We start from the raw sequence: 23,186 nt of genomic DNA, 5'->3' as shown, positions 1-23,186 counted from the left end.
GGTAGACATGGGTGAGGGCCTGGTGGAGGCTACCCCTGCACTGCTGGGGGGTGGGGGTGATGTGCGACATGAGTGGGGGCCTGGTGGAGGCTGCCCCTGCACTGCTGGGGGGTGGGGGTGGTGGTAGACATGAGTGAGGGCCTGGTGGAGGCTGCCCCTGGTGGCTGGGGGGTGGGGGTGGTGGTAGACATGGGTGGGGGCCTGGTGGAGGCTGCCCCTGCACTGCTGGGGGGTGGGGTGGTGGTAGACATGAGTGGGGGCCTGGTGGAGGCTGCCCCTGCACTGCTGGGGGGTGGGGGTGATAGGGGACATGTGTGGGAGCCTGGTGGAGGCTGCCCCTGGTGGCTGGGGGGTGGGGGTTCAGGGGGACATGTGTGGGAGCCTGGTGGAGGCTGCCCCTGGTGGCTGCGGGTGATAGGGGACATGAGTGGGGGCCTGGTGGAGGCTGCCCCTGGTGGCTGGGGGGTGGGGTGGTGGTAGACATGGGTGGTGGCCTGGTGGAGGCTGCCCCTGGTGGCTGGGGGGTGGAGGTGCAGGGAGACATGAGTTGGACATGAGTGGGGGCCTGGTGGAGGCTGCCCCTGCACTGCTGGGGGTGGCGGTGGTGGTAGACATGGGTGGGTGCCAGGTGGAGGCTGCCCCTGCACTGCCGAGGGGTGGGGGTGATGGGAGACATGAGTGGGGGCCTGGTGGAGGCTGCCCCTGCACTGCTGGGGGGTGGGGGTGATGGGAGACATGAGTGGGGGCCTGGTGGAGGCTGCCCCTGGTGGCTGGGGGGTGGGGGTGATGGGAGACATGAGTGGGGGCCTGGTGGAGGCTGCCCCCCCCTGGTGGCTGGGGGGTGGGGGTGCAGGGGGACATGTGTGGGAGCCTGGTGGAGGCTGCCCCTGCACTGCTGGGGGGTGGGGGTGGTGGTAGACATGGGTGGGGGCCTGGTGGAGGCTGCCCCTGGTGGCTGGAGGGTGGGGGTGCAGGGGGACATGTGTGGGAGCCTGGTGGAGGCTGCCCCTGGTGGCTGGGGGGTGCGGGTGATAGGGGACATGAGTGGGGCCTGGTGGAGGCTGCCCCTGGTGGCTGGGGGGTGGGGGTGTTGGTAGACATGGGTGGGGGCCTGGTGGAGGCTGCCCCTGGTGGCTGGGGGGTGGAGGTGCAGGGAGACATGAGTTGGACATGAGTGGGGGCCTGGTGGAGGCTGCCCCTGCAATGCTGGGGGTGGCGATGGTGGTAGACATGGGTGGGGGCCTGGTGGAGGCTGCCCCTGCACTGCTGGGGGGTGGGGGTGATGGGAGACATGAGTGGGGGCCTGGTGGAGGCTGCCGCTGCACTGCTGGGGGGTGGGGGGGTGGTAGACATGAGTGGGGGCCTGGTGGAGGCTGCCCCTGGTGGGTGGGGGGTGGGGTGGTGGTAGACATGGGTGGGGGCCTGGTGGAGGCTGCCCCTGCACTGCTGGGGGGTGGGGTGCTGGTAGACATGAGTGGGGGCCTGGTGGAGGCTGCCCCTGCACTGCTGGGGGTGGGGGTGATAGGGGACATGAGTGGGGGCCTGGTGTAGGCTGCCCCTGGGGGGTGGGGGTGCAGGGGGACATGTGTGGGAGCCTGGTGGAGGCTTCCCCTGGTGGCTGGGGGGTGGGGGTGATAGGGGACATGAGTGGGGGCCTGGTGGAGGCTGCCCCTGGGGGCTTGGGGTGGGGGTTCAGGGGGACATGTGTGGGAGCCTGGTGGAGGCTGCCCCTGGTGGCTGGGGGTGATAGGGGACATGAGTGGGGGCCTGGTGGAGGCTGCCCCTGGTGGCTGGGGGGTGGGGTGGTGGTAGACATGGGTGGGGGCCTGGTGGAGGCTGCCCCTGGTGGCTGGGGGGTGGAGGTGCAGGGAGACATGAGTTGGACATGAGTGGGGGCCTGGTGGAGGCTGCCCCTGCACTGCTGGGGGGTGGCGGTGGTGGTAGACATGGGTGGGGGCCTGGTGGAGGCTGCCCCTGCACTGCCGAGGGGTGGGGGTGATGGGAGACTTGAGTGGGGGCCTGGTGGAGGCTGCCCCTGCACTGCTGGGGGGTGGGGGTGATGGGAGACATGAGTGGGGGCCTGGTGGAGGCTGCCCCTGGTGGCTGGGGGGTGGGGGTGATGGGAGACATGAGGGGGGGACTGGTGGAGGCTGCCCCTGGTGGCTGGGGGGTGGGGGTGCAGGGGGACATGTGTGGGAGCCTGGTGGAGGCTGCCCCTGCACTGCTGGGGGGTGGGGGTGGTGGTAGACATGAGTGGGGGCCTGGTAGAGGCTGCCCCTGCACTACTGGGGGGTGGGGGTGATAGGGGACATGAGTGGGGGCCTGGTGGAGGCTGCCCCTGGTGGCTGGGGGGTGGAGGTGCAGGGGGACATGTGTGGGAGCCTGGTGGAGGCTGCCCATGGTGGCTGGGGGGTGTGGGTGATAGGGGACATGAGTGGGGGCCTGGTGGAGGCTGCCCCTGGTGGCTGGGGGGTGGAGGTGCAGGGAGACATGAGTTGGAGATGAGTGGGGGCCTGGTGGAGGCTGCCCCTGATGGCTGGGGGGTGGGGGAGCAGGGGGACATGTGTGGGAGCCTGGTGGAGGCTGCCCCTGCACTGCTGGGGGTGGGGGTGGTGGTAGACATGAGTGGGGGCCTGGTGGAGGCTGCCCCTGCACTGCTGGGGGTGGGGGTGATAGGGGACATGAGTGGGGGCCTGGTGTAGGCTGACCCTGGTGGCTGGGGGGTGGGGGTGCAGGGGGACATGTGTGGGAGCCTGGTAGAGGCTGCCCCTGGTGGCTGGGGGGTGGGGGTGATAGAGGACATGAGTGGGGGCCTGGTTGAGGCTGCCCCTGGTGGCTGGGGGGTTGGGGTGGTGATAGACATGGGTGGGGGCCTGGTGGAGGCTGCCCCTGCACTGCTGGGGGGTGGGGGTGATAGGGGACATGAGTGGGGGCCTGGTGGAGGCTGCCCCTGGTGGCTGGGGGGTGGGGGTGATAGGGGACATGAGTGGGGGCCTGGTGGAGGCTGCCCCTGCACTGCTGGGGGGTGGGGGTGATGGGAGACATGAGTGGGGGCCTGGTGGAGGCTGCCCCTGCACTGCTGGGGGGTGGGGGTGATAGGGGACATGAGTGGGGGCCTGGTGGAGGCTGCCCCTGGTGGCTGGGGGTGGTGGTAGACCTGAGTGGGGGCCTGGTGGAGGCTGCCCCTGCACTGCTGGGGGGTGGGGGTGGTAGACATGAGTGGGGGCCTGGTGGAGGCTGACCCTGCACTGCTGGGGGGTGGGGGTGATAGGGGACATGAGTGGGGGCCTGGTGGAGGCTGCCCCTGGTGGCTGGGGGGTGGGGGTGGTGGTAGACATGAGTGGGGGCCTGGTGGAGGCTGCCCCTGCACTGCTGGGGGGTGGGGGTGGTGGTAGACATGAGTGGGGGCCTGGTGGAGGCTGCCCCTGGTGGCTGGGGGGTGGGGGTGCAGGGGGACATGTGTGGGAGCCTGGTGGAGGCTGCCCCTGGTGGCTGGGGGGTGGGGGTGATAAGGGACATGAGTGGGGGCCTGGTGGAGGCTGCCCCTGGTGGCTGGGGGGTGGGGGTGGTGGTAGACATGGGTGGGGGCCTGGTGGAGGCTGCCCCTGGTGGCTGGAGGGTGGCGGTGGTGGTAGACATGGGTGGGGGCCTGGTGGAGGCTGCCCCTGGTGGCTGGGGGGTGGAGGTGCAGGGAGACATGAGTTGGACATGAGTGGGGGCCTGGTGGAGGCTGCCCCTGCACTGCTGGGGGGTGGCGGTGGTGGAGACATGGGTGGGGGCCTGGTGGAGGCTGCCCCTGCACTGCTGGAGGGTGGGGGTGATGGGAGGCATGAGTGGGGGCCTGGTGGAGGCTGCCCCTGCACTGTTGGGGGGTGGGGGTGATGGGAGACATGAGTGGGGGCCTGGTGGAGGCTGCCCCTGGTGGCTGGGGGTGCAGGGGGACATGTGTGGGAGCCTGGTGGAGGCTGCCCCTGGTGGCTGGGGGGTGGGGGTGCAGGGGGACATGTGTGGGAGCCTGGTGGAGGCTGCCCCTGCACTGCTGGGGGGTGGGGGTGCAGGGAGACATGAGTGGGGGCCTGGTGGAGGCTGCCCCTGCACTGCTGGGGGTGGGGGTGGTGGTAGACATGGGTGAGGGCCTGGTGGAGGCTGCCTCTGCACTGCCGGGGGGTGGGGGTGGTGGTAGACATGAATGGGGGCCTGGTGGAGGCTGCCCCTGCACTGCTGGGGGGTGGGGGTGACAGGGGACATGAGTGGGGGCCTGGTGTAGGCTGCCCCTGGTGGATGGGGGGTGAGGGTGCAGGGGGACATGTGTGGGAGCCTGGTGGAGGCTGCCCCTGGTGGCTGGGGGGTGGGGTGATAGGGGACATGAGTGGGGGCCTTGTGGAGGCTGCCACTGGTGGCTGGGGGGTGGTGGTAGACATGGGTGGGGGCCTGGTGGAGGCTGCCCCTGCACTGCTGGGGGGTGGGGGTGATAGGGGACATGAGTGGGGGCCTGGTGGAGGCTGCCCCTGCACTGCTGGGGGGTGGGGGTGATGGGAGACATGAGTGGGGGCCTGGTGGAGGCTGCCCCTGCACTGCTGGGGGGTGGGGGTGATAGGGGACTTGAGTGGGGGCCTGGTGGAGGCTGCCCCTGCACTGCTGGGGGGTGTGGGTGGTGGTAGACATGAGTGGGGGCCTGGTGGAGGCTGCCCCTGCACTGCTGGGGGGGTGGGGGTGGTGGTAGACATGAGTGGGGGCCTGGTGGAGGCTGCCCCTGCACTGCTGGGGGGTGGGGGTTATAGGGGACATGAGTGGGGGCCTGGTGGAGGCTGCCCCTGTTGGCTGGGGGGTGGGGGTGATAGGAGACATGAGTGTGGGCCTGGTGGAGGCTGCCCCTGCACTGCTGGGGGGTGGGGGTGATAGGGGACATGAGTGGGGGCCTGGTGGAGGCTGCCCCTGGTGGCTGGGGGGTGGGGGTGGTGGTAGACATGAGTGGGGGCCTGGTGGAGGCTGCCCCTGCACTGCTGGGTGGTGGGGGTGATAGGGGACATGAGTGAGGCCTGGTGGAGGCTGCTCCTGGTGGCTGGGGGGTGGGGGTGGTGGTAGACATGAGTGGGGGCCTGGTGGAGGCTGCCCCTGCACTGCTGGGGGTGGGGGTGGTAGACATGAGTGAGGGCCTGGTGGAGGCTGCCCCTGCACTGCTGGGGGGTGGGGGTGATAGGGGACATGAGTGGGGGCCTGGTGGAGGCTGCCCCTGGTGGCTGGGGGTGGTGGTAGACATGAGTGGGGGCCTGGTGGAGGCTGCCCCTGCACTGCTGGGGGGTGGGGGTGGTGGTAGACATGAGTGGGGGCCTGGCCGAGGCAGCCCCTGGTGGCTGGGGGGTGGGGGTGCAGGGGGACATGTGTGGGAGTCTGGTGGAGGCTGCCCCTGGTGGCTGGGGGGTGGGGGTGATAGGGGACATGAGTGGGGGCCTGGTGGAGGCTGCCCCTGCACTGCTGGGGGGTGGCGGTGGTGGTAGACATGGGTGGGGGCCTGGTGGAGGCTGCCCCTGGTGGCTGGGGGGGTGGAGGTGCAGGGAGACATGAGTTGGACATGAGTGGGGGCCTGGTGGAGGCTGCCCCTGCACTGCTGGGGGGTGGCGGTGGTGGTAGACATGGGTGGGGGCCTGGTGGAGGCTGCCCCTGCACTGCTGGCTGGTGGGGGTGATAGGGGACATGAGTGGGGGCCTGGTGTAGGCTGCCCCTAGTGGCTGGGGGGTGGGGGTTCAGGGGGACATGTGTGGGAGCCTGGTGGAGGCTGCCCCTGGGGGGTGGGGGTGATAGGGGACATGAGTGGGGGCCTGGTGGAGGCTGCCCCTGGTGGCTGGGGGGTGGGGTGATAGGGGACATGAGTGGGGGCCTGGTGGAGGCTGCCGCTGAGGGGTGGGGTGGTGGTAGACATGGGTGGGGGCCTGGTGGAGGCTGCCCCTGGTGGCTGGAGGGTGGGGGGGTGCAGGGAGACATGAGTTGGACATGAGTGGGGGCCTGGTGGAGGCTGCCCCTGCACTGCTGGGGGGTGGCGGTGGTGGTAGACATGGGTGGGGGCCTGGTGGAGGCTGCCCCTGCACTGCTGGGGGTGATGGGAGACATGAGTGGGGGCCTGGTGGAGGCTGCCCCTGGTGGCTGGGGGGTGGGGGTGATGGGAGACATGAGTGGGGGCCTGGTGGAGGCTGCCCCTGGTGGCTGGGGGGTGGGGGTGCAGGGGGACATGTGTGGGAGCCTGGTGGAGGCTGCCCCTGCACTGCTGGGGGGTGGGGGTGGTGGTAGACATGAGTGGGGGCCTGGTGGAGGCTGCCCCTGCACTGCTGGGGGGTGGGGGTGGTGGTAGACATGAGTGGGGGCCTGGTGGAGGCTGTCCCTGCACTGCTGGGGGGTGGGGGTGATAGGGGACAAGAGTGGGTGCCTGGTGTAGGCTGCCCCTGGTCGCTGGGGGGTGGGGGTGCAGGGGGACATATGTGGGAGCCTGGTGGAGGCTGCCCATGGTGGCTGGGGGGTGTGGGTGATAGGGGACATGAGTGGGGGCCTGGTGGAGGCTGCCCCTGGTGGCTGAGGGGTGGAGGTGCAGGGAGACATGAGTTGGACATGAGTGGGGGCCTGGTGGAGGCTGCCCCTGGTGGCTGGGGGTGCAGGGGGACATGTGTGGGAGCCTGGTGGAGGCTGCTCCTGCACTGCTGGGGGTGGGGGTGGTGGTAGACATGAGTGGGGGCCTGGTGGATGCTGCCCCTGCACTGCTGGGGGGTGGGGGTAGACATGAGTGGGGGTCTGGTGGAGGATGCCCCTGCACTGCTGGGGGGTGGGGGTGATAGGGGACATGAGTGGGGGCCTGGTGTAGGCTGCCCCTGGTGGCTGGGGGGTGGGGGAGCAGGGGGACATGTGTGGGAGCCTGGTAGAGGCTGCCCCTGGTGGCTGTGGTGATAGACATGGGTGGGGGCCTGGTGGAGGCTGCCCCTGCACTGCTGGGGGGTGGGGGTGATAGGGGACATGAGTGGGGGCCTGGTGGAGGCTGCCCCTGGTGGCTGGGGGTGATAGGGGACATGAGTGGGGGCCTGGTGGAAGCTACCCCTGCACTGTTGGGGGGTGGGGGTGATGGGAGACATGAGTGGGGGCCTGGTGGAGACTGCCCCTGCACTGCTGAGGGGTGGGGTGATAGGGGACAAGAGTGGGGGCCTGGTGGAGGCTGCCCCTGGTGGCTGGGGGTGGGGGTGGTGGTAGACATGAGTGGGGGCCTGGTGGAGGCTGCCCCTGCACTGCTGGGGGGTGGGGGTGGTAGACATGAGTGGGGGCCTGGTGGAGGCTGCCCCTGCACTGCTGGGGGGTGGGGGTGATAGGGGACATGAGTGGGGGCCTGGTGGAGGCTGCCCCTGGTGGCTGGGGGTGATAGGGGACATGAGTGGGGGCCTGGTGGAAGCTACCCCTGCACTGTTGGGGGGTGGGGGTGATGGGAGACATGAGTGGGGGCCTGGTGGAGACTGCCCCTGCACTGCTGAGGGGTGGGGTGATAGGGGACAAGAGTGGGGGCCTGGTGGAGGCTGCCCCTGGTGGCTGGGGGTGGGGGTGGTGGTAGACATGAGTGGGGGCCTGGTGGAGGCTGCCCCTGCACTGCTGGGGGGTGGGGGTGGTAGACATGAGTGGGGGCCTGGTGGAGGCTGCCCCTGCACTGCTGGGGGGTGGGGGTGATAGGGGACATGAGTGGGGGCCTGGTGGAGGCTGCCCCTGGGGGGTGGGGGGTGGGGGTGGTGGTAGACATGAGTGGGGGCCTGGTGGAGGCTGCCCCTGCACTGCTGGGGGGTGGGGGTGATAGGGGACATGAGTGGGGGCCTGGTGGAGGCTGCCCCTGGTGGCTGGGGGGTGGGGGTGGTGGTAGACATGTGTGGGAGCCTGGTGGAGGCTGCCCCTGGTGGCTGGGGGTGATAGGGGACATGAGTGGGGGCCTGGTGGAGGCTGCCCCTGGTGGCTGGGGGTGATAGGGGACATGAGTGGGGGCCTGGTGGAGGCTGCCCCTGCACTGCTGGGGGGTGGCGGTGGTAGACATGGGTGGGGGCCTGGTGGAGGCTGCCCCTGGTGGCTGGGGGGTGGAGGTGCAGGGAGACATGAGTTGGACAGGAGTGGGGGCCTGGTGGAGGCTGCCCCTGCACTGCTGGGGGGTGGCGGTGGTGGTAGACATGGGTGGGGGCCTGGTGGAGGCTGCCCCTGCACTGCTGGGGGGTGGGGTGATGGGAGACATGAGTGGGGGCCTGGTGGAGGCTGCCCCTGCACTGCTGGGGGGTGGGGGTGATGGGAGACATGAGTGGGGGCATGGTGGAGGCTTCCCCTGGTGGCTGGGGGTGCAGGGGGACATGTGTGGGAGCCTGGTGGAGGCTGCCCTGGTGGCTGGGTGGTGGGGGTGCAGGGGGACATGTGTGGGAGCCTGGTGGAGGCTGCCCCTGCACTGCCGGGGGGTGGGGGGTGGTATACATGAGTGGGGGCCTGGTGGAGGCTGCCCCTGCACTGATGGGGGGTGGGGGTAACAGGGGACATGAGTGGAGGCCTGGTGTAGGCTGCCCCATGTGGCTGGGGGGTGGGGGTGCAGGGGGACATGTGTGGGAGCCTGGTGGAGGCTGCCCCTGGTGGCTGGGGGGTGGGGTGATAGGGGACATGAGTTGGGGCCTGGTGGATGCTGCCCCTGGTGGCTGGGGGGTGGGGTGGTGGTAGACATGGGTGGGGGCCTGGGGGAGGCTGCCCCTGCACTGCTGGGGGGTGGGGGTGATAGGGGACATGAGTGGGGGCCTGGTGGAGGCTGCCCCTGGTGGTTGGGGGGTGGGGGTGATAGGGGACATGAGTGGGGGCCTGGTGGAGGCTGCCCCTGCACTGCTGGGGGTGGGGGTGATGGGAGACATGAGTGGGGGCCTGGTGGAGGCTGCCCCTGCACTGCTGGGGGGTGGGGTGGATAGGGGACATGAGTGGGGGCCTGGTGGAGGCTGCCCCTGGTGGCTGGGGGGTGGGGGTGATAGGGGACATGAGTGGGGGCCTGGTGGAGGCTGCCCCTGCACTGCTGGGGGGTGGGGGTGATAGGGGACATGAGTGGGGGCCTGGTGGAGGCTGCCCCTGCACTGCTGGTGGGTGGGGGTGATAGGGGACATGAGTGGGGGCCTGGTGGAGTCTGCCCCTGGTGGCTGGGGGGTGGGGGTGGTGGGAGACATGAGTGGGGGCCTGGTGGAGGCTGCCCCTGCACTGCTGGTGGGTGGGGGTGATGGGGGACATGAGTGGGGGCCTGGTGGAGTCTGCCCCTGGTGGCTGGGGGGTGGGGGTGGTGGGAGACATGAGTGGGGGCCTGGTGGAGGCTGCCCCTGCACTGCTGGGGGTGGGGGTGGTGGTAGACATGAGTGGGGGCCTGGTGGAGGCTGCCCCTGCACTGCTGGGGGGTGGGGGTGATAGGGGACATGAGTGGGGGCCTGGTGGAGGCTGCCCCTGGTGGCTGGGGGGTGGGGGTGATAGGGACATGAGTGGGGGCCGGGTGGAGGCTGCCCCTGCACTGCTGGGGGTGGGGGTGATGGGAGACATGAGTGGGGGCCTGGTGGAGGCTGCCCCTGCACTGCTGGGGGGTGGGGGTGATAGGGGACATGAGTGGGGGCCTGGTGGAGGCTGCCCCTGGTGGCTGGGGTTTGGGGGTGGTGGTAGACATGAGTGGGGGCCTGGTGGAGGCTGCCCCTGCACTGGTGGGGGTGGTGGTAGACATGAGTGGGGGCCTAGTGGAGGCTGCCCCTGCACTGCTGGGGGGTGGGGTGATAGGGGACATGAGTGGGGGCCTGGTGGAGGCTGCCCCTGGTGGCTGGGGGGTGGAGGTGGTGGTAGACATGAGTGGGGGCCTGGTGGAGGCTGCCCCTGCACTGCTGGGGGGTGGGGGTGGTGGTAGACATGAGTGGGGGCCTGGTGGAGGCTGCCCCTGCACTGCTGGGGGGTGGGGTGATAGGGGACATGAGTGGGGGCCTGGTGGAGGCTGCCCCTGGTGGCTGGGGGGTGGGGATGCAGGGGGACATGTGTGGGAGCCTGGTGGAGGCTGCCCCTGGTGGCTGGGGGTGGGGGTGATAGGGGACATGAGTGGGGGCCTGGTGGAGGCTGCCCCTGGGGGGTGGGGGTGGTGGTAGACATGGGTGGGGGCCTGGTGGAGGCTGCCCCTGGTGGCTGGGGGGTGGAGGTGCAGGGAGATATGAGTTGGACATGAGTAGGGGCCTGGTGGAGGCTGCCCCTGCACTGCTGGGGGGTGGCGGTGGTGGTAGACATGGGTGGGGGCCTGGTGGAGGCTGCCCCTGCACTGCGGGGGGTGGGGGTGATGGGAGACATGAGTGGGGGCCTGGTGGAGGCTGCCCCTGCACTGCTGGGGGGTGGGGTGATGGGAGACATGAGTGGGGGCCTGGTGGAGGCTGCCCCTGGTGGCTGGGGGGTGGCGGTGCAGGGGGACATGTGTGGGAGCCTGGTGGAGGCTGCCCCTGCACTGCTGGGGGGTGGGGGTGGTGGTAGACATGAGTGGGGGCCTGGTGGAGGCTGCCCCTGGTGGCTGGGGGTGATAGGGGACATGAGTGGGGGCCTGGTGTAGGCTGCCCCTGGTGGCTGGGGGGTAGGGGTGATGGGAGACATGAGTGGGAGCCTGGTGGAGGCTGCCTCTGGTGGCTGGGGGTGGGGGTGCAGGGGGACATGTGTGGGAGCCTGGTGGAGGCTGCCCCTGGTGGCTGGGGGGTGGGGGTGATAGGGGACATGAGTGGCAGCCTGGTGGAGGCTGCCCCTGGTGGCTGGGGGTGGAGGTGCAGGGAGACATGAGTTGGACATGAGTGGGGGCCTGGTGGAGGCTGCCCCTGCACTGCTGGGGGTGGCGGTGGTGGTAGACATGGGTGGGGGCCTGGTGGAGGCTGCCCCTGGTGGCTGGGGGGTGGAGGTGCAGGGAGACATGAGTTGGACATGAGTGGGGGCCTGGTGGAGGCTGCCCCTGCACTGCTGGGGGGTGGCGGTGGTGGTAGACATGGGTGGGGGCCTGGTGGAGGCTGCCCCTGCACTGCTGGGGGGTGGGTGTGATGGGAGACATGAGTGGGGGCCTGGTGGAGGCTGCCCCTGCACTGCTGGGGTGTGGGGGTGATGGGAGACATGATTGGGGGCCTGGTGGAGGCTGCCCCTGGTGGCTGGGGTTGCAGGGGGACATGTGTGGGAGCCTGGTGGAGGCTGCCCCTGGTGGCTGGGGGGTGGGGGTGCAGGGGGACATGTGTGGGAGCCTGGTGGAGGCTGCCCCTGCACTGCTGGGGGGTGGGGGTGCAGGGAGACATGAGTGGGGGCCTGGTGGAGGCTGCCCCTGCACTGCTGGGGGGTGGGGGTGGTGGTAGACATGAGTGGGGGCCTGGTGGAGGCTGCCCCTGGTGGCTGGCGGGTGGGGGTTGTGGTAGATATGGGTGGGGGCCTGGTGGAGGCTGTCCCTGCACTGCTGGGGGTTGGGGGTGGTGGTAGACATGAGTGGGGGCCTGGTGGAGGCTGCCCCTGCACTGCTGGGGGTGGGGGTGATAGGGGACATGAGTGGGGGCCTGGTGTAGGCTGCCCCTGGTGGGTGGGGGGTGGGGGTGCAGGGGGACATGTGTGGGAGCCTGGTGGAGGCTGCCCCTGGTGGCTGGGGGTGATAGGGGACATGAGTGGGGGCCTGGTGGAGGCTGCCCCTGCACTGCTGGGGGATGGGGGGATGGGAGACATGAGTGGGGGCCTGGTGGAGGCTGCCCCTGCACTGCTGGGGGGTGGGGGTGATAGGGGACATGAGTGGGGGCCTGGTGGAGGCTGCCCCTGGTGGCTGGGGGGTGGGGTGGTGGTAGACATGAGTGGGGGCCTGGTGGAGGCTGCCCCTGCACTGCTGGGGGGTGGGGGTGATGGGAGACATGTGTTGGTGATCAGTAGTGCAAGGTGACATGTGGGTTGGCTGGTGGGCATGGCCATGGTGGATGGGTTGCCTGTGGGACATGAGCAGGGGTGCAGGGTAGTACCCTGTGGTGTGCGCTGCCTGCAGGGGCCATGGAGGGTGTAGAGGGAACACCTGGGAGGACCCACATGGCCAAATCACGTGTAGCATTCCCCGGTACCACCAAAATACACGTTCCCTGCAGAAATCGCGTGTGAATCTTCCCGCGCACCTCGGAATACAAGTACCCAGGCCAATCGCATGTGGAACTTCCCGCGCACCCCTAAGTACACGTACCCAGGCCAATCGCGTGTGGAACTTCCCGCGCACCCCCACCTACCCAGGCCAATCGCGTGTGGAACTTCCCGCGCACCCCGTAGTACACGTACCCAGGCCAATCGCGTGTGGAACTTCCTGCGCACCCCGAAGTACACGTACCCAGGCCAATCGCGTGTGGAACTTCCAACGCACCCCCACCTACCCAGGCCAATCGCGTGTGGAACTTCCCGCACACCCCGAAGTACACGTACCCAGGCCAATCGCGTGTGGGACTTCCCGCGCACCCCCACCTACCCAGGCCAATTGCGTGTGGAACTTTCCCGCGCACCCCGAAGTACACGTACCCAGGCCAATCGCGTGTGGGACTTCCCGCGCACCCCCACCTACCCAGGCCAATCGCGTGTGGAACTTCCCGCGCACCCCGAAGTACACGTACCCAGGCCAATTGCGTGTGGAACTTCCCGCGCACCCAGGAACACGCGCACACGCTATTTTTCACACAGCGGGTGTCCGTGTTTGTCGGTGCCCCTTTGCACCTCATTTGTCCTAGAGGGTCACTGTATGGCCCATTCATCATGGCTGTATATGGGTGCTTTTTGTTAGCGCACATTTTGGCGCACATTCTTGTGGTGTACTTGTTTGGCCCTGTGCGCGTCTTTGACCGTGCGCTGGTTTTCCCTATTCGATTCCATGAATACGGGTTGTAGGCGAGTGTGTAGGCGTTCCGCGCACTTGCCTCCTGTACTTCCCCCGTGACGCCCATATTTTCACGCGTTGTTCCCCATTCCGAGTGTTACGCCCCGTGTTCCGCCTACTTTTGTGATGTGCGCTGCGCTATGTGCGATTTCGCAGTGGCCGTGGCGCGCGCTGTTGGATGACCTGTGCGCCGGCGTGCGCGGCGCACATTTTCAGCGCACATCCAATGTTTCTCTCGCGCACGGACTTCCATGAATCGCTGTGCGCTGGTTTCCCTGCGATTTACGCACTTGCACTGCGATTTTCTCACTTTTCCTGCGATTCGCACGTTTTGGCACCTCTGCGCGGGAATTTTCGGCACACATTATTTCCATGAATCGACCCCTTAGTTTTCTTTTCAGACATAAAAGTGCAGAGTATACCCTTCTCAGCATATCCGACACATTTTTCATACCTAATATGACGCGTATTGCAATTTGTAAGCCCAATAACCACATTATTCAATTTACAATGTTCAATGTTCATATTCATTACATGAACATTGTGCACATGGCACGTGTCTAGAGGGATGGGGGCATGGCCTACAGTCATGCCCACTGTATGCAACCATACCATGGCCACAACTAGACAACCAACTATGGCCACAATTATACTCGTGGCATCACTAATTGCATCAGACATCACTGATTAGATTACAAAACTAACCGGCCTTGGGTACATGGGCCTCATTCTCTATGTTGTTGTGCTTCTCCATCTACCATCTGTAGCTCCTCCGTCATCACTTCCACCCACCACCAGTCAAGCCGCACCTTCTTTAAGCGGAGCATCAAACTCATCTAATGTCGTTTTACCTGCATCCAATTTTTCTGTGTGCAAAATTCTTTGCACTATATGCCACAATTGGGTTGACTCGGGAGGTGCCACGCTAGCTGAATGGGAAAGGTACGTCAGTCAACATCAGGTTCATTGCCATTGCTAGTTTTTTTATTTATTTTAAGTGGCAGCTTTTATCCCTTTTTTCAAAAAACGGCGAATTTATTTTTAAAAGAACAAATACTCCAAGAGATAAATGGACCCTTTTTATTTCTCCCTTGTTATATGTTGCATCGTTAATGTTCTTTCCTTTGCAGTTCCACCCTCCTTCTTCCCTCTCCCTCAAAATGGCCCTTTTAAGGGCAACTTCCTTGTTAAAAAAAATAGACATTAGAGAACACAAACTGGTTTGGTTAAATGGATTAATAATTCTTAAATCATCCATTTAATACAGTTTATGTGAGAAAGGTGCCACATATGCAGTATTTTTCTATAACCGAGGCTATAATGAATGTCTATGGGCTCTATAAGCCAATTCCATAGCGTCTTGTACCCGCAGCTATAGCTGTCATCTATACTTGCGCTACCAGCAAGCGAATGGGATGTTGTGTATTTTGGCGAGATAGTCTAACCGCAGCTATAACTGTTGTTATTATTGTCTTAGGACACACATTTCTGTGCAATAATCATGTTATTTTGTGGATGTTACACCACACAATTTTATATGTCTTTCTGATTCCATGCCCTCAACTCTACCCTTGTGTCATTTGAATTTTGAAACCTTGGCAATATGTGTTTTTGAGTATGTCAAACATTTGCGTGTACCCGCACCTACAACAAGGTGTTCATAGCCACAGGTAGAATGATATGACTATGAACCTGTGACCCTATTCCATAACGTCTCGTAGCCCTAGTTATGAAATGATGTATACAAAAAAGTGTTGTATGTTATTATTATATGCCTGCATATGTGTGTAATAGGTAGTCCTTAAAGTAAAGCACTGCTTTAATGTCATCAAGGAACACAGCATTTCCTTCATCAGTTAGTTGCTCCAACATGTCTATACAGGTTAGACATGTAGAACTGGATTTTGTTGTTCGATATCAAATTGTTTCTGGTCTCTGATGAAAGCTGAAACTATCTCATTAACATTTCTCTGTGATTTTTTAAATTTTGGAATTAAATCTGGTGGTCCACTTCCATTTTTGCCTGAGTCAGATTTTAAAAGATGAAGGTGATGTGAGAACAAAGGTCCATCAACTTTTCTAAATCTTGGTTCATCATTAAAACAAGGGACATACATTACCCAATTCATTGCCACCACAATAAAGGAGTATTATATCTGGCTGCCTTGTACTTCTCAGATTCAACAATTTTGGAAAAATCTGCGACTAGCACATTCCTTGTAATCCTAACATCAGTCAACCAGGTCCAGGCTAATCTGCAGTGTATCACAACAAACCAGTAACCAAAAGAGACAGTTGTCTCCAATCAGCCATACTGTTTTACAACCAGCCATGATATCTGCCCTTCACTGTTTCTGGCATAGCAATTCTTAGTTCGCATTTTTATTATTTTATTATATCATGAGTGGGGCATGCATGATGTCTGTGTTTTGGTGTTTGCAATTAGTTGGTGTTACTGTTGCAGTCATGTACTTGCATGCGATAGGTTGCAGTGAAAATGTGTCGTTCATTTTAGTACTTTGCTTCCTACAGTCCTGTTTTTGTGCCATTGATTTTTTCAAAGAATAAGCACCATTTTTTAGACTTTTGCCATTCTGATTGCAGAACTCACACCGTGCACATGCTGTGGCTGATGTGAAAATCTTGGGATCTTTTGGATAATTTGAAAGTACGGTTTTTGATCACGAAAGAACAGATTTCAGTTTGGAGAAGCAGGATGTAAATTGAGGCATATGCTGTAGAAACAAAGGTCCAGCCAAAATCTATAAATGCTCAGAGAGCAGTAGAAATTTGTTTATTTAAGAAGGGTTTTCTGACCTGTTTCAGTGTTTTAAAGAAAGTGTTTGAGTGGAACTCAGAACATCTATGTTTTAAAGAGTGTGTTTCAGGTGCAGTCTATGTTATTCTAGGGTTATTTATGACTGTTGCTGTTTTGCTAAAGATTATAATTTGTAATATGCTGTAAATGTGGCTTTGCTGAGTAGTTTTTTTCTCCTTATTTTAATTTCTAAAAATACACTGGTAATTCTGCATGATTAAAAGTGTGTTACACCATTTGTCACAGTAGTGGAACATAGTTGCTGGTAGTGTTTCATTAGGAAAGAAAACATTTCAGTTTGGAAAAGCAGGATGCATATTGAGGTGTACGCTGCAGAAAGACCATGTACTAGGTCTAGTCAAAATGTATAAATGCTCACAGAGCAGTAGAAATGTGATTTATACACCCACCCTCTCTACTAACAATCACTCACTCTACCCCTATTGGCTATACCCTGACCCATGTTAACCCAACCCACCCTATCCTCCACCCTCTCTGCCCCAACCACCCTACCCTAACCTCTCTACCTTCACCCACATGTCCTACCCCATCCTCTCTACCCTAAGCTTCCCACCTACCCTCACCCTCTCTACCGCCACCCACTTACTCTACCCAACTCTCTCTATACACACCCACCCCTATCCTCACCCTCTATACCCCCACCCACCTTCTCTACCTCCACCACCCACCCTACCCCCATTCTCTATACACCCACCCATGGTACCCCCACCCACCTCACCTATCCCTACCACCTCTACCCCATCCACTTACCATACCTCACCCTCTCTATCCCCACCCATCCACTCTACCGCCAGCCTCTCTACCACACCCACCCACTTTACCCACACCCTCTCTACTGACCCGCTCTAGCCCCACCCACACAACCTACCTGCTCTACCCCACCCACCTACTGTACCTCACTCTCTCTAACCTCATCCAGCCTACGCCACTTACCTAGCCCCAGCCTCTCTATCCCACCCTAACCCCACCCATCCTACCTTCACCCACTTACCCAACCCTATTCTCACTACCCCCCGCCGACTGTAACTCACCCTCTTGACCCCCACCCATCCACTCTACCCCCAGCCTCTCTACACTACCCACCCTACCCCCACCATGTCTACCCCTGCCCACCCACTGTACCTCACCTTTTCTAAACTCACTCAGCCTACCTCCACCCATCCAACACCCACCCTCTCTACCCTCACCCACCCACCCTACCCTCATCCACCTACCCTACCCCATCCTGTCTACCCACCTATTGTACCTCACCCTCTAACTTCACCCTGCCTCCTCACCCACTGAACCACGCCCTATCTATCCGTACTCAACCTAGCCCAACCCACCATACCCCAACCCTCTTCATCCTCACCCACCTACCCCCGCCCACCCCACCATGTCCACCCCACCCACATATGTTACCTCACCCTTTTCAACCATATCCAGCCTACCCTCACCCACCCTACTCCCACCCTCTCTATCCTAGCCCCACGCAGCCTACCCCCACCCTCTCTAGACTCACCCCCAACCCCACCCACCCTAACCCAACCCACCCTACTCAAACCCTCTCTACCCAACCCACCTATGCCCACCCATCCCAACCCCACCCTCTCTACCCCTGCCCACCTACTGTACCTCACCCTCTCTAACCTCACCCAGCCTAACCCACCTACCCTAACCCCACACTCTCTAACCCTGCTGTGAGAGGTCAGAAATGTGAGGCGGACAACTTGGTAGAGATTCTTCATAAGATGCTATTTTATTAACTCAAAAGGGTTTGCCAAACGCGTCACTATCCCTACCCTGAGGAGGATTTCCCTGCCTATCAAAATAAACACTCTGACAAAAGGAATCTGTCCCTCACAATTATATATACACAACAAACCTAACAATTTATGTCAATTCAAATATAACAAAAATAACAGTTATGTTCAATATAAACTTGATAACTCCTGGGTGAGATTCCCTTCCCGAGATTCAAACAGGATTTTCAATCAACAGTTCAAAATAGGTAAGTTCCGTTTTGCAACAAAGTACTACTGATAAAGTTCTTCTTGCTTCATAAAGTCTCTCTTTTGGACTTTGACCAAAAGTTCAAAATATTCAACACGTCTTTATCCCTCCACTTGTAGTAGAGGGTTCAACACAAATTCTTCTTCGAAAACAAGAATACTTCCACTGTTTGTCTGTATGAACAATAATGCTTTAGTCAGGATTATTTCACAACAGTTCACAATATACTTTAGTGGTCTCGCAACTCCCCCTTCTTCACATTCTTTAACCACAACACAGTATTTTGCGGACTTCTTCCTAGTCCACTGACCTGCCTGGACTACTACTACAAAGTCCCTTGCCCTGGTATACTCACCTGCCAGGACTCAATGAAAGCTCCTAACATTACTACTTGTACTTCTATGGTAACGTTTACTTCAAACAACTTTGCAAAGTCGTGTGACTTTCCACAACATCAGTTTTCACTACTTCTTCTGGGAAAACATGAAACACATTGGTGCTGTTTGTTCCACACTTGTAATTGTCATATGTAATACAGGTTATGTTCCTCACCTCCTGAATACTTTCTATCAGGAGGGCAGCTCTCCTGCTACTCATTTTCCCACTCTTATATTAACCAAGTACTGATAATGGCTTTTTCTCACACTTGCTCTTCTTTGGCTTAGACAATGCTTGTTTAGGTAATTTATAACTATTACTTCTTTCTTACTCTGGCAATATAGTTTATAATCAGCTTGTGTCTTAATTGCCCTCTCTTGGCTTTGGCAAAGCTGGTTCTTAGTGACTTGCTTTGATATTGTCCTCTTTTGGCTTTGGCAATAATAGTTCTTATTAGCTTCTTGTAATATTGCACTTGCGTGGCTTTGCAAATTACTCTGAACCTTATAAGTATAATGATACCTTTCGTGTCTGTTCCCAAAGTTCCTATTCTGCCCTTTTAGCTTCTTTGTATCAGTTCGATACTCAAAATGATTATTATTCTGCCACTTCAATTTCTTTACATCAGTTTGGTATTAAAAACAATTAGACCTGGCCAGAGAGCGATCACAGAGCCTTCTGGGGTCACACAATGTTAGTGAATACAACAGGTGTTGCATACGCGTCCGCTAGCTCCGCTGCCTCCAGGTCTTCTGCTTCCTCTGCTTTGCTCTGCCCGATAAACTGCATCTCTTGGCTTTCTGAGTCCCATGCCAGCTGGGAAAGGAGCTTCCCTCGCTACAGCGGCAATCTAGTGCTCGCCCTGCCACCAGAACCCAACTCACAATGTGGGAAGCTTTTAAAATGAACGCTTCCCGCTGCGCAACCACTGCATATAAGGTCATTGAAGGTAGAGACCCTCTCAGAACCGACATCCGCTCTGCAAATAGTGGTGGCTCTGGTGACTCTGCTTTCGTTCAACTTCTGAACTGTAACATGGAGTCACTGCAATCACTCAACCACCCACTACTTCTCCTTATGGCCTGCACCTGAGAGGGGGACTTTTATACTTCCCAGTCCCAAGCAGGTGTGTGTCATTAGTACTACTAGACTGCAACTTGCAGTCCAGTGCCTCTGTATTCCTCTTCTTCATCCGAGTACTTTGGCGCATTGTGGTACTTGAAGTCCCCAATGTTCAAATTACCCTATCCTTGCAGAGGTTCAATTTTACAGTAGGCCCTTAGGGGGAGAGTCCCTGAGAAAGTTATTAAAAGGGTTTTTCCATTCATCCTGACCTGCTTCCTCCACATTGTTAGGCAGAAACCTGTGCAGTTCCATTAGGGACCACTGCAAAAAGTTTAGGACTACAGGAGTAAGCAGCAAACCCAATTGGTAGCAGTCTGATTTACCTGGTAGCTGTGGCTGAGCAGTCAGACTTCTCTCAAGAAGAGTTAGGCAGTATATAGAGTATACACAATAGGGCAAAAAACACAGTAGAACAAGCAAACACTGACCAGAGCTTTGGTATGAAAGTATATCATTATTTATTTAAAAACACACTTATGAAAATACACTGGCACTAATATATCAAGCAAGTTCAAACACAGTCACTATAAGTATATACACCTTCCTAGTTAATTATTCGACAAGTCTAGGTTAAGACACCACTTATTTAGCAAAACAGAGGTGAGCGCGTACCCATAAAACACATTTACAGTCAAAGGACATTCTCAAATCATGCCTAAGAGTGGGAGAAAAAGAGTCTCACTCTTAGCAGGAGACAAAAATAAACCCCACAAATCCAGCAAAGCTGCTGGGGGACTCACTAGGTTTGGGAAATTAGCCTTAACAGAGAATTCTCCCTAACACTCGCCCCCCCCTAGACTAAGGGACAGGAGGATTTAATCCACTCCTGGATGAATCTCATACCTCTAGTCGATGACATAAATCCTAGAAAGACCATCAGCATTTTGGTGGTGACACCCTGACCTATGTTCTATGGTCAAATCAAAGGTTTTCCTTTGTAAGCTATATGACCTACAAACCCTTTGAGGAACATCAGTCTTTTTAAAACTATAGGGGATCTGGTTGACCAGTCCCTCAGAAGTTGGTACAACTTCTGAACCTGTGATAGGCTTTTTCAAGGGGTCCTTATAAAGGATTCCCTTAGATCTAGAGGGTCCTCCAGAGGTCCTCACCATTTCTCTGTTGGGAGAAGGTTGGGTCTTAGGCCTCTTGGTTGGAGGGGATGGAGATAAGCAAAGTTCATGCTTCTCCTTCCTCTTAGATCTACCCTTACCTACTTTAGGAGGTTCCCTCCCAATACTAGGTTTTGGGTTGGAGTCTTCAGTAGAAGATCCAACAGTCTGAAGATCATTGGCCTTAGACTTTTCTTTTCTGGTTTTCCACCAGCACTGAGAATTACCAGTTCTCTTAGGCCTAGGTAGGGGTCCAGTTGATCTATCCACCTCTTCCTCAGAAGCAGGGGGAGTCACAGACTCTAAAACTGGGGGAACAATGATGGAGCTTGGTTCGGGCTCCCATTTCCCTAACATTTTAGCCTGAAAGTTGCCTGGGTCAGAGGTCAATTTACCAACACCAGGGCTTGTAGTGGGGTTCTCTGTAGAGGTTCCCACAGGCTTAGAGTCGTTTCTTAAGGTGGCTTCTCTAGCCAATTTGATTTGGTTCTGGGTCTCCATACTGGGAGGCCTGGGGGTACTGGATACTACTCTTAGAGTTCTTAGATCATTCCCCAACAGGACTCTCCCAGGCACCTCAGTCTGAACACTGACAGGGATCATTACTGTCATGTTGTTGCACTGTATGAGGGCTGGTAGAATTGGAACCATTTGGACAGGACCTCCAGAAAATGTAGTGGGACCTTTGGGTGCCTTAGCAACATTCTCAGGCCTGGAAAAGCTTTCACCCACTACTGTTCTGCTGGCCCCAGAGTCTCGCCTGGCAGGGGTATCGTGGCCATTGACAAGACCACTGTCCATGTAATAAACTTTAGAGTTTTCTGGTATGGAGTCAAACATACTCCTATTGTGATTACTAACCAGATCCATGGACCCTAATGTTACACTTGCTTGAAGACCCAAGGGTTCTTCAGCAAAGACTTCAAAGTGAGCACTAGCCATTTGGACTTCCTCCTCAGGAGTGAAGGCTAAGGAGACTGTGCTGATCCCTGTAGGTTTACCCTTACATTTTGGATCTCCTTTGAAGTGGTCAGTTGCCTTACAGACATAGCATATTCCAAATGCTCTCTGGAATGGTGACTTGTTCTTACCTCCTTCTGGTTGGTGACCAGAAGGTACACTAGCCTGATGGGGTTTACCTTGAGGCTTACCCTGGTTATTTTGTTGTTTGGGGCCTTCTTTGGGTTGGGAGGTATTAGAAGTCTCTTGGTTCCCTTTTGGTGGCTGCTTCCCCTCATCCTTTTTCTGAATGACCCCTGAATCCTTGTGAGTAGCTCTGTTGGCCACCCACAATTCAGCAGCCTTAGCTAGCTTCCTGGAATCTAATTCCTTTGAATCAGCCAAGTGCTGTCTGAGCTCAGGAGAGCAGGCATCATAAATTCACTCCAACATTACAAGATTTCTCATTCCCTCATAAGTGTTCACTTTGTAACCCTTAATCCATCCCTCTAAGTTTTTCAAACACTCATTCACCCAGGTAGCCCAAGGGGTACCATCGTTCTTTTTGAGGGTCTTAAACCTCTTAAGGTACTGGGAAGGGGTCTCCCCAAATCTAGCTATTAAAGCTAGCTTCACACATTCATAGTCCCTTCTATCCACCTCCCCCAACTCCATTACCACATCAGATGCAACAGGGGGGAGCCTAGAGAACAACCAAGGAAGTAACTCATTCCCTGAGATGTCCTGGAGCCCATGATTATACTCAAACATAGCCAAGCAATCTAACACATCCAACTTAGGCTCATACATACCCACAATCTCTTTAGGCATCCAGGGTCTTTTGGGACTGGAACTCCTAGAGGATCCGGAGAGAGAAGCATTTTCAACAGACAATTTCTTCATCTCTAGCTCATGCTTGAGCTCCATTTCTCTGAGCCTTAGTTCTTGGTTTAGTTCTTGGTGCCTTTGTTCTGCTTGAGCATTAAGTCTCTTCAACTCCAATTCAAGCTTCATTTTCTCTAATTCAATACATTGAGGACTAAATGTGGGACCTGGCAAAGGTCCAGTAGGTACAGCTGGTAGAGCAGACAGAGGCCTAGGGGGGACAACTACAACAGCCTCACCCTCCTCTTATGACTCTGCCTCAAGATTATCAATACTTTGATCAATATTAATATCATCACTGTTATCTACATTTTCTGGGAGAGTAGGCTCTTCTGAACCACTACCCAGACTTTGGTTTGCTAACAATCTTTCTATTAGTTAAATTTTCTTGCCTTTAGTCAGGAGATTCTTATGCTTGCATAGTACTCTTAAACAATCAGCAGTTTTTGTAGCAAGGGACTCTTGACTATAACTTTCCATAGTTGACAGGTTAGAAAATAAACTTTTTAGTGCTAAGTTTTGTGGTTAGTTGCACTAAGGTATTTAAAAGCACACTAAAATGTATACTCAATACAAATCCCACTGCTGTACACCAGTGTTAGGCAGACACCTGTGCAGTTCCCTTAGGGACCGCTGCAAAAAGTTTAGGACTACAGGAGTAAGCAGTAAACCCAATTGGTAGCAGCCTGCACCACCCAGATTTACCTGGTAGCTGTGGCTGAGCAGTCAGACTTCTCTCAAGAAGAGTTAGGCAGTATATAGAGTATACACAATAGGGAAAAAACACAGTAGAACAAGCAAACACTGACCAGAGCTTTGGTATGAAAGTATGTAATTATTTAGTTAAAAACACACTTATGAAAATACACTGGCACTAATATATCAAGCAAGTTCAAACACAGTCACTATAAGTATATACACCTCCCTAGTTAATTATTCGACAAGTCTAGGTTAAGACACCACTTATTTAGCAAAACAGAGGTGAGCGCGTAACCGTAGATGGCACTCCAATAATTTG

This window comes from Ambystoma mexicanum, chromosome 6q, assembly GCF_040938575.1.
Source record: "Ambystoma mexicanum isolate Mex_15411 chromosome 6q, UKY_AmexF1_1, whole genome shotgun sequence".
NCBI lineage: Eukaryota > Metazoa > Chordata > Amphibia > Caudata > Ambystomatidae > Ambystoma > Ambystoma mexicanum.
This window is presented reverse-complemented; position numbering follows the sequence as displayed.